General features: G+C 49.2%; 1 protein-coding gene and 1 long non-coding RNA gene across 2 annotated transcripts in view; one reads left to right on the top strand and one right to left on the bottom strand.

The window, feature by feature from the left end:
• Positions 1–14,897, bottom strand: part of SKAP1 (src kinase associated phosphoprotein 1) — a 153,883-nt gene that overhangs the window by 80,767 nt on the left and 58,219 nt on the right. The window lies entirely within an intron of this gene.
• LOC108508355 lies at positions 5,688–7,944 on the top strand. The gene is made up of 3 exons (XR_001878381.1): positions 5,688–5,935; positions 7,549–7,660; positions 7,870–7,944. It is a non-coding gene; the product is annotated as an uncharacterized LOC108508355 (long non-coding RNA).

Here is a 14,897-nt window from a genome sequence, read left to right as displayed (position 1 = left end):
TTTTTTTTTTTTTTTTTTTTTTTTTTTTTTTTTTTTTTTTTTTTTTTTTTTTTTTCCTTTTGCAATCAGGGAAAAAAAAATGGCAGCCATTAGAAACACTAGTTAGGGACTTAGTCCAAAATCAATTTTAATTAAAAACACCCCGCTCTAATGTTGAACGTGGCCATTTTTAGCGCTGCTGCTGGCGAGGCCGGTCGGGGCTGCTCTGCCACCAGGGAAGGGCTTTCCACCAGGAACAACCTGGGTATTAATGGGAGGGGGGGTTCATGGAAAGCCCTGGGGGTCACAGAAACCCTCTCCTGGCTTTCAGCCCTCTCTGAGCATTAGGGTCATGGTGGGATGCCTCCCGTTTTGGGGAGGGGGCTGGTGAGGGGGGTGTGGGGGCAAATCCACCCTAAAGAGCCACATTGTGGGTTTATGAGTGGCTGTGACCCAGAGTCAGTTGGTCACACGCAGCCAGTGCCCATTACCAAATCAATAAGCATTAAATCAACCTCATTTTCTACTATTTAAATTAACTATAACTGTTTTAATTGCGGATTCATAGCCTGCAAACTGCTTATTACGCTTTACATTATAGCTGAGATTTGCTTGCACGTTACAGACCATTGAGAGCACTCTACAAACCCAGCCCTGCTGAAACCTTCCTCCCCCTCAGCCTCTCCCCATTAAATCCAGGGAAAGGGGAGGGAGGGCTGGGAACACACGGCGTGGGAGCTCAGCACAGGGGAATGGTCACCACGGGCTGGAGCAAGAGGAGAGGAATTAAGGGCTTGTTCTTGGGGTGAAACTCTGGGAAATGGGGTCCCCCAGCACTTGGAGGAGGTGGTGGAGTTATAAATCCTACAGAAGAGCCCGTGTCCCAAAGGGCAGCAGTGCTGGAGAGAGGGGATGAGCCACTCAAGGGCTAAACCAGGCTGAGGACGGGGGTTATCCCCAAGGTGAGGCTTCCCAAAGTCTTGGAAGGAGGAACTGAGCCCCAGGGAATTCAGGATCAGGGGCAGATCCTGCAGATGCCCATGGGGCAGGAGGGAGCCCACCCACCCCCACGGCACTGCAGGCCTTGGGGCTTCAACACAAAAGTGCCTTGCTCAGGCCTGAATTGCATTTCTCCCCAACTTCCAGACTGTTCTCCAGCAAAAACACATCCAATTAAAAAAAAAAACACCACAATTAAAAATAACAATTCTTTTTAAAAATATTTGTTTAAAAATATTATTTAAAAAATATTATTTAAAAATATTATTTGAAAATAGTATTTCGAAAATATTATTTAAAATATTATTTGAAAATATTATTTCGAAAATATTATTTAAAAATATTATTTAAAAAATATTATTTTGGAGATATTATTTAAAAAATATTATTTAAAAAAACCCAATCATTTTAAAAAATCCCACCCCATTTTTAAGGTGGAAGCTTTTTANCACGGCACTGCAGGCCTTGGGGCTTCAACACAAAAGTGCCTTGCTCAGGCCTGAATTGCATTTCTCCCCAACTTCCAGACTGTTCTCCAGCAAAACCACATCCAATTAAAAAAAACCCCCCACAATTAAAAATAACAATTATTTTTAAAAATATTAGGTTTAAAATATTATTTTAAAAATATTATTTAAAAATATTATTTAAAAATAGTATTTCGAAAATATTATTTAAAAATAGTATTTAAAAATATTATTTTGAAAATATTATTTAAAAATATTATTTAAAAAATATTATTTTGAAAATATTATTTAAAAAATATTATTTAAAAAAACCCAATCATTTTAAAAAATCCCACCCCATTTTTAAGGTGGAAGCTTTTTAGAACTGCCTTTGTTTTTTTTTTTTTTTAGAAAGTTTTCTTCTTTCCTAGGGAGTGCAAGCCCTGATTTTGGCCCTGGGCATCGCTCTGACATTTTGCCTCGCTCCCATCCTGCCTGGGAGACAAGGAGCAGCCTGTAGGTGAGCGGGAGGTGGTTCATTTTTTACGGATGTCGGTGTCCCGACACCAGGGCAGGACAGGCTCGTCCCTGGGTCAGTGGCAATGACCCCAAGAGCACTAAAACACGCTCAGAGTAAACACTCGAGGGTGGGCAGCGAGGGGCTGATCCTGGCTCAGCCTCCCCCTCTCCCACCAAGGCTCTGGGGGTCCTGGGCCACCCCCAGGGACCCTCTGCCACTGCCAGGCCGGGTTGGACGGGGCTTGGAGCAACCTGGGCTGGTGGAAGGTGTCCCTGCCCATGGCAGGGTTGGAATGAGATGCTCTTTAAGGTCCCTTCCAACCCAAACCATCCTGAGAGTCCATGAGGGACTTTTGTAGGAAGCTCCTTACAAGGTCTTCTCGCTGCTCCTCACCCTGTGAGAGCCCAGAGGATGGGACAGGAGCCTCTTCCATGGAACAATATTGGCACATTTTGGTGTCTCCTTTGGAGCAACCTGGGCTGGTGGGAGGTGTCCCTGCCCGTGGCAGGGGGTGGGACTGGGTGGGCTTTGAGGTCCCTCCCAACCCAAATCATCCCACAGTTCTTTAACTTCCATCTAAAGCCGTGGGTGTCTCAAACCAAGCACCACCAACCTCCCATTGTCAGAGGAGGAACCATAATGAGGCAACACAAGGAAAGAGGGATCTGCTGATGCTCCCAAAGATGAGACCAAGGACCAGGGGGGCACATCCAGCCTCCTGCCCTTCCACATCAACCAGGGCTACGTGGCTCCAGGACCCTCAGCTCCCCATCTCCTGCTGCACCTTCCCAGCGCCTCCATCCTCCTCCCCCTCCCATTCCCACAGTCCCAGACCAGGAACTCGTGGCTCAGGGACTGCACTGAACCCCCAGCTCCCTAACAAGGTTTTCTCAGCATCACCACATCTATCTTCCCATTTCTTTTTTTTTATTTTTTTTTAATCTTTGCCTCTTGCCAGGCCAGAGCACCCAGGGAAAGATCAAACACTTAATACCAGCAGGCTGCCCTTCGTGGGGAAGGGCTGTTTACAGGACCTCGCTCCAATCTCTGGGGTCTGAGCAGGAGAAATTGAATTCTGGGCTCCCAGATTTTCTCTCTGCACAGCTGGCTCCATAACAGGAATTCTGCCTGCGTGCTGGGGATAGGCCGGGACCACTTTAACAGCTAATTTCAGCACAGCAAGAATTAGCTCATCCATAAATGACAGCAGGCCTGCAGCTCCTCTGTCCTCTCCAATGCCCAAAGCACAGATTAGCGATAAAAATATCTGATTTTCTAGATGCTGTACTTGATAATAAGCTGCTGAATTCCCCTGGATGGATTTCTTAAACAGTCCCTTTTACTCCACAACGTGCCCTCGCCCAGAACTGGAGTTTCCAAGGCTACACCAATGGACTGGCCCCCATCTGTGCCCCCCCAGGCCCCGAGGTGCAGCTCCCCTGGGACAGTTAAGAGCCAGGATTAGTGAGCTGACCAACCTCCCGAGCCTCTCCCGGGGCTTTCCCGGGTCTCCATTACTGCCCAGAGCACCTCTGGAGCCGTCTGAGCACTCTGCAGTCATTAACAGGGCACGGGGGGCTGGGATCTCCACCCAGCACAGCCCTGCTCCGGCTCCTGCTCCCGAGAAACGCCGGAAAATATCCCAGGGAGAGGCCTGGCTGCTGGGCAGAGCAGCCCAGCACCATCCTGTCTCCCTCCCCAGCCTCCTCTTCCTCAGCAGTGGAAGAACAGCAGGAATTAAAAGGAATGTGCAAAGAGGTAAATAAATAAAACCAGATTTGGAAGCCGAGGAGACACCAAAAGGTGCCGATGTTGTTCCATGGAAGAGGCTCCTGTCCCATCCTCTGGGCTCTCACAGGGAGAAGACACTGCAGGGAGCTTCCTACAAAAGTCCCTCATGGAATCCCAGGTTGGAAGGGACCTTAAAGATCATCTCCTTCCACCCCTGCCATGGGCAGGGACACCTTCCATCATCCCAGGTTGCTCCAAGCCCCCTCCAACCTGGCCTTGGACACTTCCAGGGATCCAGGGGCAGCCACAGCTTCTCTGGGAAATCCATCCCAGCCCCTCCTCACCCTCACAGGGAAGAATTCCTTCCCAATATACTAAACCTTCCTAATAACCTGAACCTGCTCTCTTTCAGTTTAAAGCCTCCTCTCCCACCACTCAGCTTCGCTCCAACCCCACCCTCGGGTTTTACTCCGAGGGAAAGGTCGCCCAACTTGCCGGAAAACCTTTTTCCAGGCCGGGCTGTGGAGCTTGGAATGCTCAACCCCTCACACTGCCGGGCTGAGCGACGGTGAACAACCCTCAGGATCCCCGAGGAAGGCGAGAAAAATGAGGGGACGCCCCGGGGCTCTAATGGGGAGGCAAAAGGTCCCCGCCCAGGTAGGGGAAAAGGCGCAATAAAATCGCCAGATTTGGCTTAACGGGTAATTAGAGAGTTAATAAAAGCAGGCCCCTTGACACTGCGGGGCCCAGCGACACAGCCCCGTGAGCTCCGTGACTTTTTCCCGGGCTGGCCATTGATCCAGGAGACGGGAAGGGCTCCGAACTGGATCGATGCAGCTGTCGCGGGTCGGCCGCGCTCGCCAACCCGCCCGGCCTCTCACATGAAGGAGTTTCCTGCTCTTGCACTGTGACCCGCCTGGAAATGAAACATCTGGCCATTTACCTCTGCTGCTTTCAATACCCAGATTAATCCACGCTCTAGGAACCGTTTGCCAGAAAGATCCATTTTTCCCTTTTTTTTTTTCTTTTTTTTTTTTTTTTTTTAAAAGGGAAAAAAAAAAAGCGGCGGCGAGTTTCGCGGCGGCTTCTCGCGGTCGTGAAGTTTTTATTTTAATTAAAATAAAAGTTCCGGAGTGGAAAAAGAATTAATTAATCAAAACTCTGGCAGCAAGCAAGCCCCGGGTCAAGGACTACACAGCCTGAGATCATCTCTCTCCAACCCCACCAATTCCCAAGCCAGACTTTGATATTTTTTTTTATTTTTTTTTTTTGGTTTTCGTTTGAAAACAAAACGTGGATTTTTGTGATTTTTATGGCTGAGGGTGTTTAGCACAGAGATCCTCCCACACACAACACACAGACTTCCAAGTGTTTGGAAGTAGGAGCAGGTTGGCAGAGCATCCTGCCCCTGTGGATGGGGCATGGACGGAGCTGGGACATGTGGGGTCCAGCCCAGGGATGTCCCTGTGCCAACCCAAGGCACTTATTCCTTCCTTCTTCTCTGCCAAACACAGAATTGCACAGAAATAACAGGAGATTCAATCCTTTGTAACACATTCCATTAAATTTGGCCAAAACTGGCCAAGGGGTTGAAGAAATAAGAGGTGACCCCTGGGCAGGAGAGGGATAAAACTGCGACCCCTCAGAAAACCTGGATAAAAGCAAAACCAGAGCGAGTTCCTGGCAGGCAGCAAAGGGTGCAGCCAACACCTCTCCTGGTCTGATCTCCCCAGGTGTAAATAAATAAATACCTGAGGGGCAACGAGCGAAAGGAAAATTGGGATGGAGGCCACGGAATGACCCCCGGGCAGGGACAGGAATGTCACCACAGCTCAGTGGCCTTGTTTTTCACCTGCCCCAGCACAGCACACCTGCGGCTCCCCAGCCCTTCCAGAGGGTATAAATCCCCAAACAAAAGAAATCCAGGGGGATTAATATTTAACTGTGCCACCGGGGCAGCCTCAAACATTACCCAGAACCCATTTACAGGTGGCTTTAGAGTCGCTTCCAGCCCCAGAAAGTTTCCACGGAACCAGTCACCCGTGCTCTGCCCAAGAGGGTGTTTTGTGTTTCTGGGAAGAAAGCGATCCATCAGGAGCTGGAATTCGGCCTGGCCTCGCCTGAGCAGCTCCAACCTGACGGAGAAGGAAGCACGGTCTGCTGGGGCCAGCACCAGACTGGAACTGGGGGGACTGGGCTCAAACATCTGCTCGGCCACCGAGTCACCCCCCAGCCCCGGGGGCACCGCTCGGCCCTCGAGGTGACTCTGCTGGGTCACAGGGGGGATGGCTGGGGGGGAAACGGAGGTGTTAAAGGGAAAAGGAAGGTGTCAGAACAAGAGCAGAGTGGCCTGGAAGGTCTCCATGACTGGGGAGTGTGTTGGGAAGCAGAGGAGAGCAGAGGAACGGCACCACGGCAGTCACGGGGGGGGGGTGATGGGGAAGAGACCTCCAGCTCTGCCTGACTCCCCACCACTCCCATCACCCCCCAGTTAAACCCCTTTAGTGGTGCAGAGCTGCTGAAGCCTCACAAAACATCCTGGGCAGAAAGAGGGAAGCCCAGAGCCCTGTTTAAGGGGAAAGCTGCTCTTGTTCTCCCTCCCCAAGGCGCCGGTCCCAGCCCTGGGAAAGGCAAAGTGAGGTCCAGTCACCCCAGAACTCCAGCCCTAAAGCCCTCCAGGCACGGATTTCCTCTGCTGGGATTGCTCCAGCTTGGGGAAAACTGGGATTTTTTTTTTTTTTATTTGCTTTGCAAATTTAAGTCTCACAAAAAACGCAGGTCTCATAGTTCTCCTCCTCAAAGATGGGCCGAGTCACCCTCTGAGACCCAGAACCAGCAACGCTGCACTGAGGCCAAAACACAAAATCCTTCAGAGCAAGGCTGTGCTCTGTGACTTTTCTTCTAAGTGGATGAGAGGGGGGAAAAAAAATGTATTATGGAATCTTTTGCAGAATAAGCACGTGAAGCTAAACATACGCTCGATAAACACATCTCCCTGGACCAGACACATCTGTCTGGCTCCTGAATTAACAATTCCTGAGCCTGCTTGGGATAGGTGACTGGCTCAGCCCTTGCACCAACTATTTCCCTGCAAGAAGACGAGCCTGTCAGATTTTTACAGCCTGGGCTGCAGAGACCAGATCCCTGCACTGCGGGACGGGAGAAACGAAAAACATCCAGTTGCTCCTTCACAAGCATTCCCACTTTAACTAAATATTTGCAATGTGTTTATACAGAGGGAGCTGCCTGACCTTTTATAGAGAGAGCTGCTCCAGCATCAGCCTCACAGCCCTCCATGGGAGACCTACAGAGTCCCAGAAATGATGTTAAAACACAATAATTATCCTTCCCCCCCCCCTTTCGTTTTATCGATGAAGGGAAGGCGACGACTCCTCTCACAAAAATATTGCTGAAGATTCATCTGAGCTGCCGGGGTTTTTTTCCCCAACTAACAGATTTCCAAGAGGCACAATAAAGTGGAACACAAACAGCAAAGAGGTTTTCAAACACAAATTATTAACTGTGAGCTCCACACGAGGCACCGCAGGCTCCAACCAGGCCATATCAGATGGAGTTTGCAGGGCCAGTTAAACTCTGGGATCTGATACCAAACCGGTTCAAAACCAACCAGATCTGCCCCCCACATATTTTTGGCTTCTTTTCTTTTTTTTTTTTTTTTGCATACAAACACCCAGCACCTCAGAGCACCCAGCCAAACCTGTGTTTCCCACCCGTTTAAGAGCTGCACCCACTGAGATCCAGGCACTCAGAAAGTGGAGATAAACACTGGCTGGGTGCTCAGTTAGCCAGGGCTGGTTCGGGGCATCAGTTGTTAAAAACACCTCGGAGATTTTATCCCGTTTCCCCTCCCAGGACTGTCCCTTTTGGAGCCAAAGATCAGACCTTGGGAGCTCTGCCTGGCTGCTGACGTGGCCCAGAGCCGAGGGACTGTCACCGTGCACCGTGACAGAAAAGGCAATATCAGGTATTGCACAAAAGGCTGCTCAATCCTCCAGAGTCCTTCAAATGTCTTATAAAAACTCCCCTATATAAATAATCTCTGCGTGGAAGGAGAGGTCCCTGCAGAGATCAGGGCCCTCTCACGCAGGGTGTTTTATGCACACGCCGAAAAAGCCCGTCTGTATTCAGAGGAGATTATATTTTAAACAGGAGATAATGAACCTCATTTTGCAGGTGGGGACAGAGACATAAAGATAATTTGCACGCGCAGGAGCCGCCGCTGCCGAGCTCGGATCCTCCTCTAGGTCCTGTCCACTGCCACAGCCACCAGAGCATCCTTTTCCCTCCCTCGAAATCCCGCTGCCAAGTTCCTCTGGAAAATAATTCCAGCGCTGCTCCGCAGCTAAACTGCCACTCTGGGGCAAATTTCTCCGGTGCAGCCCCGCTCACTTCAGCCGAAATTCAGCCCCGGGGCACCTCCAAAAAATAATTGGAGGTGAGGAAAAAAAAAACACACACGACGGCGACGGCTTTTAGGAGTGTACATAAAATATTAAATAATAATAATAATAAAAAAAAATAGATAAATTATAGATGTGTGTACAATGCCCAGAGATGCCTCGATTTATACGATAGCGGTTTCCTGAGAGCAGCACAGCTCCAGGCAACAGAAATGAGAAGTCAAGCTGAACAGCAATCCTGTATCCCAGAGATTGTGACAATCTCAGAGCAGGGAACAGAGGTGCCCCTGGGGCAACCCCGGAAAAATTATTACCGAGCAGCAAAACAACAGTGTCAGTTAATTTCATTGGAATTAACGGGACTTTCCTCCCCTTGAGCGCACGGAGGGGAAAGGGGGGGAAGAGTGTGGGGAAAGAGTCACCTGGAAGGGCTGAGAGGCACAAGTGCTTCGGAGAGACTTCAAACCAAACCCAACTGCGGGAGGATTTGGGACCTGTGGGGTTTTTTTTTTTTAAAAAAAAAAAAAGGGGGGGGGAAGGAAAGGAGAGAGAGCTGTTTAAATTGCTCTATCTCGCCTCTGGAAGCTGGAAAATAGAAACTCTGCTGCTGCTTTAACTACATTTTCCTCAGTCGAGCCCAAATGTGCCAGGAGGCTGCTTGTGCTGCTTGTGCTGCTGGTTTTTCCCCTCAGTACAGAGCACCTCTGCAGCGTTTCTAACACACCCAGGCTTTTCACACACATTGAATCCCTCACTGAACCCCAGCCCGGAAAAAACTTTGCTCCAGAAAGGGCTTTTTTTTTTTTTTTTTTTTTTTTTTTTTTTTCCTGTGGAAATCTTGTTGGGCACTCCCTGGCAGGGCTTAAGCCTTTCAGCTGGGAAGCAGCAGTCACATGACCTCGCATCTAGCCTTTAGGATAGCGACAGAATGGATTCGGCCAGGTCAGCCAGCCCAAAAAAGGTTTTTTTTTTTTNACGTTGTAACCCCTGCTGTGATTTATCTGAGCTGGATTACAATAATTATATTAGCACACGGTTCTAAAGCGAGCGTGGTTAGACCAGGGCTGCTCTGGTTTCTGTTGGTACAACTTGTTTACTTCCTCTGGAAGTGCCCTGGTACCAGTTCCTCCGACGGCGCGGGAGGAGCACGAGAGCCTTTAATAGATGGAAGCTCCGACTCTTTCAAGAAGACAATCCCCACTCAAAAAGTACTTACACACATGGTTAAGCCCTGCTGACTTAAGTGAAGGCTGTTTTAAGCAGATGCTTAAATATTTTTGCTGTGATTGAGGGCACAGAAGTCAGGGTTGCTCCGATGAGCAGGACAGAGGATCGGGCAGTGCCTTAACAAACACAACGTGCAAGGCAGAAAAACAGCCCAGACAAACCTTTTAAGGAGGGTGAAGTTACCCAGGATGAAATATTAGAACGTGAAGAGCAACTAAATCAAGGAGCAGTTTGATTTTGCCTTGGCCTGGCTCGGGGCTGGTTGAGCCGTGCCTCAGTTTACTCCCACCCCAAGGCAGTGGGAATCACAGTCCTGTTGTCCTCCTCTAAGCATCAGCCTAAAAATCACTTTGCTGCACGGTCCCTCTCCTTTAAACACGAGGCTAAGGGACAAAAACGTCCTCCAGTGATAACGAAACAAAAGGGAAAACACTTGGAAATTCAAAAGGAAGACGGGAAGCCTTCCGTCACGTCCTGCTGCTGGAGTTCAGTAACAGATGAGACACCCAGGGTAACACATCACAGGCACCCAGGACATTTGTAATGCCAGGGTCAAAGTGCCAGGCACAGAATTGCGCCTTCTCCCTCCGGGCAAAACTCTCCCAGGCAGCTCTTCAGCTGGTGTAAATTGCCCAAAGCCCCTAATGAAGTTATGACAATTTACAACAGCTGAGGGTCTGTTCCTCTAATGAAGAGAAATCCTGGGAGGAGGGGACGGGTTAGTTTGGAGAGTTCATTGCAGAGCACACACACACAGCCGGCTCCGAGAGACCCCGCAGAACCACCCCCTTATCTAAAGGAAAAAGAACAAGGTCCCTTCCTGAGCCACGAGGTTTTTCTTCTCCCCTTCAGCCGCGAGGTGGGAACTCAATAAAAGCTCCTCAGACACACGGGGGTGGGAGGGGGAGGCAAAAAGCCGATCTAAAAGTCGGCGAAGACGTAAATAGCGTTAAAAAAAGGGGGCTTCACTTTTCTGGCGGGCTGGGGGTTGTTTTTTTTCCTGTTTGCCTCCGACAGGAAAGGCACAGCCCCGCTGCCCATATTTCAGGGCTGACAGTCCCTTCCATCACGGGAACAATGGCCCTGCGCCGCTGACCAGGGTCACCCCCGCGCCGGCGCTCTCCCAACGCCACCCAACACCGGCCTCCAGCTCCCAGCCCCTTCCTGCCATTCTCTCTCTCCACACAACCCCTCTCTCCGAGCCCGTTCCACGGAATATCTACAAAATCCAGGCCAAAAACACACACACACACACACACAAAAAAAAAAGGGAGGCGAACAAAGAGATGGGGAGGTTTGGTCCGGGCAGAGTTCGCGGTGACGGTCGGGATCCGACACGGAGCCCTGATAAACTGGCAGGGAAGTGGCTCCTTCCTTACAAACCCCCCCCTTCCGTGAAAATAAAACAGTGTATGGAGCACACATGTCCTTCCCACATGGCAGACCCCGCTCCCTGCCACAGGTGTCCCAAGGCCAGTTGGGATAAACAGAAGTGTTCCAGCTGCACGAGGAGTCATGTGCTCGGATCAACTCCGAGCAGAACTGCTCAGCAATCGGATTCCAATGAATTACTCCCATAGTAGACTGTGTGTAAGGTCCGAAACACTCGGGGGGGGTAATGGATGGGCAATATTTCAGCCACCCAGGATGGCTAAAAGCGGATTTGAGCCGGTGTTTCCGAACGCCACAGCGGAACATTTTGGGGAGACGGGAAAAAAAAAGCCAGGAAGGACGAAGAGGAATAAAATAACTCCTTCGCTATCCCCGCCCGTAAAGCCCTGAGTGGTTTAAAAGCCCAGAAAAAAAAAAAACCACCCAGCAATATTAAAAAACATTAAAATAAAAGCCATCCGATGCCAAATCTAACCTGGCTTAAATTCAGCCTCGCTGGATTTATTGACCATTTTATGCCTCGATTTCCAAGCGTTCCAGTTTTTAAGCCGCTCCAAGTTTTTGACCGCTCATCCCTCGTATTTTTTTTTTTTTTTTCCGTAAAGGAAGAAAGGAAAGGGGGGAAGGGGGGAGAGGAAAAAAAAAGAAATAAATTCCCAAGCTCTTCAGCTGAAAGGACTTTTTAAAACATCTGTCATCGTAAACGTGTAAAACAAAACCAGGCAGCGGCAGCGAGTCCTCTGTCTTTATCCACCGAGGCAAAATTCACGCTCGGCAAGTTTTCCTAGGGAAGCGTTTGCTGCGGCAGAGATTTATTTTGGGGGTTTTTTTTTGGGGGGGGGTGTTTTTTTTTTTCCCTTAATTAAAAATCGTTTCGATTAAATTTAAAAAAAAAAAAAATAAGAAGAAGAAGAAGAAGAGGGAGCAAGTTGCTCGGGGCGGGGGGGGAGGTGTTGAAGTGTTTGGTTTTTGGGTTTTTTTTGCAAAGGAAAGGCAGATTGCAGCGATGAGATGAGTGAGGGGATGGAAGGAACAACACCTGAAAGATCCGGTGACAGCGCTCGTGTCGGAGGTGCTCGATGGCTGTTTACACCAAGTGCCATCTGGCTGTATAGATATAATAACAATTATTCCATTGAGCTCTGCAGCTCTGTAAATCATATTAATACACAATGATCTCCCCCCCAGCCTTAGGAGGGCTCGCTGTTCCTGCCTGCTCCCATTTAACCCGGGTAATGCGCTAAAACAAGGGCTGCCTCATCATTAAGAATTGATTTTTTATTTATGGCCACGTCGCCGGCGATCCCAGGATATTCCCCCCCCCGTGATTCCGGGGGGAGGGGGCCGCGGCCCCGCGTTCATCTCGTTTTATGGCACATCTTTAAAAATTCCCGGCATCTTTGCTCGCATTTGGATATTTATGCCGAGATTTGTGTCCCCGACACGCCGCTGCCGTTCGGCTCCCGAGCTCTTATTTCATCTGGATCTCGGATCCTTCATTAGCTCTGTTACATCAGATAAGGGGGTTTATTTCTTTAAATTATTTAACCTTGGCACAACCCACCGGGACCACATAAATTACAGCCCCCGCTAATGAAAATCATCAGTTAGGCTTATTCAAAAAGACAGCGGGGAAAAGAACTGGGTATCTCTTTAAAATCAACCCTTTTCTGCATCTGAAATCCGAGATATTCAAGAATTCGGCGCAATCAGTTTTCTTCCCCCCCCCCCAGAGCTCAATCCCAAAATCTCTGAGAGAAATATGTGATAGTTTTGCAGAACACACCGTTTTCCCCCTGATTTTTGGAGTCCTTTGAGAAGCTCCTCTGTCTGCTGCCGAAGGGGAGCAGGTTCTTAAACCACCTTTCTTAAACAACCATCATCAGCAGAGGCAGAATTTAGCTGCTGATTACAGAAATAAACGTTAAACACTTTGTGGGTCTCTCCTCAAAGCTGGAACACGCGACCCAACCACGGAAATCAGAGGTGGTGGAGCTCAACCCCCGAGGTTGGACCATCCCTGCCCCACCTGGGGAAGTGCTGGAAACCCACCAGGGCAGAGGGAAGAGGGGGAAGAGGCGCAAAAATTAAGCAGATTTGCTTCAAGTTGTTATCTGAGCATTAAGTAATAAATGTGTAAACACATTCAGTTTGAGCTCTGCCCCACCAAGTATCTCAGGGGGGACATCTCCAGTAACACCTTCCCCCATCCATATCCCTGTGATGGTAAATGTTGCCACATTCATCCCAGTTATTCATTTTTCCTCCTGTCTTTGGTAGGACAGGGCAGAGCAACTCCTTGGTCTGGTTCTGGGTCTGGCTGAGCCCCACACACAACGAGCACCAAGGTGTTTTGGGAGAGGATGAGGAAAAGCAGCAGGATTTTGCACGGATTCTCCACAAAAAAAGGCCACAGAAGCATCACCTCCCCTCTTTCTGTAATTTTTTTTTTTAGTAAACAGTTGAAAAGAGTCAAATAAACCCCACAAGTCACCAAACTGACCCTAACGGGGGTTCAGGAGCACAAGGAAGGACTTGGGCACAGAGTAAATCCTGAGTTCCACAGTGGTGCCCTCCAAGGGCTCTCGTGCACATGTCACAGAACCAGGGAATGTCCCAGGCTGGAAGGGATTCACAAGGATCACTTAGGAAGAAACCACCAGAGCAAGGAGAACATGAACCACAGGCACCCTCCTGCCCCCTCCCAGCAACCAAACTGAGCCACAGCAAAAACAAAAATGAAAAACCAGCGATGATTCGGAGATGAAAAATACTTGAGGTGTCCTGGAAGGGGAAGCACCTGCCCAAGAGTTAACCTGGATTTATGAGGGTACAGAAGTTCCTTCTGGTCTCCAGGGAGGCACCAGGAAGGACCACTTTGGGCCACTGGTGAGCATCAGGGTGGGCAGCCCTGCTCAAACCAAGACCCCAGAGCTCTCCAAAAGCATCACAGCAGTTGGATAAATTTATTTTAGAAGGGGGGGCAGAGTCAGATCTGCTCTGCTGGGCTTTGCTCAGAACCAGAGCAAGTTCACTGGGATAAAACCAGAGCCAAAGGAAGATTTCACCCACCCAGGGAGCAAACCAGGGGTGGCTGGAGCCTCCTGTCCAAGGGGGATCACACCCTCCCTGCGTGCAGGAACGAGCCCCACCGTGACCCTGATCAAACCCCGGGTTCCCAACGTTGATTTAAGGCTGGCAGCTCCATTTCCCTACAGATTTAAACTCAAAACCCCCTCGAACCCAAATGCATTTTCCCTGCTTTAATTACTCTGCCTCCGTTTGTTCCAAAGGGCTTTTTCTTTTCCTTTCTCTCTCTCTCTCTCTCTGCCCTTTTTTTTTTCTGTTTGGTTTTGTTGTTGTTGTTTAAACCTGTAAAATACGCCCGGCTCGGAGTTAATTTTAACCTTCAGCTGATAAACCATGAAAAACACGGGGTTTGCAATGAAAGTGCTGACAGCAACAGTAAAGACAGAGCACTGCCATTGGGTGTAGCTGCAATTTGCCTTCCAGGGCTGTCTCTTGAAACAAAAAAGCTCCACATGCAGCATGCAAAGAAGTTACAAGTGTGTTGGGGGGCTCGGGGAGGGAGGAGGAGGAGGAGGAAGGGGGGGTTTGGAAAGCACATGTAAGACGAGAAGGGCGGGCGGCGATGGGAGAGGGGGGAGAGCCGCAGATCAATCATTTATAATTAACAAAAATCCGATTGGTGCTTTAAATAGAGATCAATGTGTCGCGGGCTGAGTGGATTGCGAGGATGTATTCACCTTCTCGTAACTCTCCTCGCGAGCTGTCACACCTACAGAATCCCCATTTGTTTTGTTAACAAAGCTTCAGGGGGCGCCGGGCTCTCATTGAAATTTCATTAATCTAATGGAGTAAAGTCCTATAGAAAAAAATCAAATTCTCGTTGGGCGAGATGGTACCTGGGAAAGATAACCTCTGGTTGAACTCCCCGACTCCGATCGCTCTGCTATTAGTCTGAGGGAATAGACAGCAACTCGCATGATTACAGCCACCGGCCTCAACATTTTTTTCACCCCCCTCCTTCGCCCCTTTTTTTTTTTTTCCACCACCCCCTTTTTTTTCTTTTTCCCCCCTCCTTCTCCCTTTTTTTTTTTTTTCCACCACCCCCTTTTTTTTCTTTTTCCCCCCTCCTTCTCCCTTTTTTTCCACCTCCCC

This window comes from Lepidothrix coronata, unplaced genomic scaffold (assembly GCF_001604755.1).
Source record: "Lepidothrix coronata isolate B3197 unplaced genomic scaffold, Lepidothrix_coronata-1.0 Scaffold291, whole genome shotgun sequence".
In the NCBI taxonomy this organism is placed as follows: Eukaryota; Metazoa; Chordata; class Aves; order Passeriformes; family Pipridae; genus Lepidothrix; species Lepidothrix coronata.
Note: the sequence above shows the minus strand (reverse complement) of the source record. Positions and strands in the feature narration are given on the sequence as shown.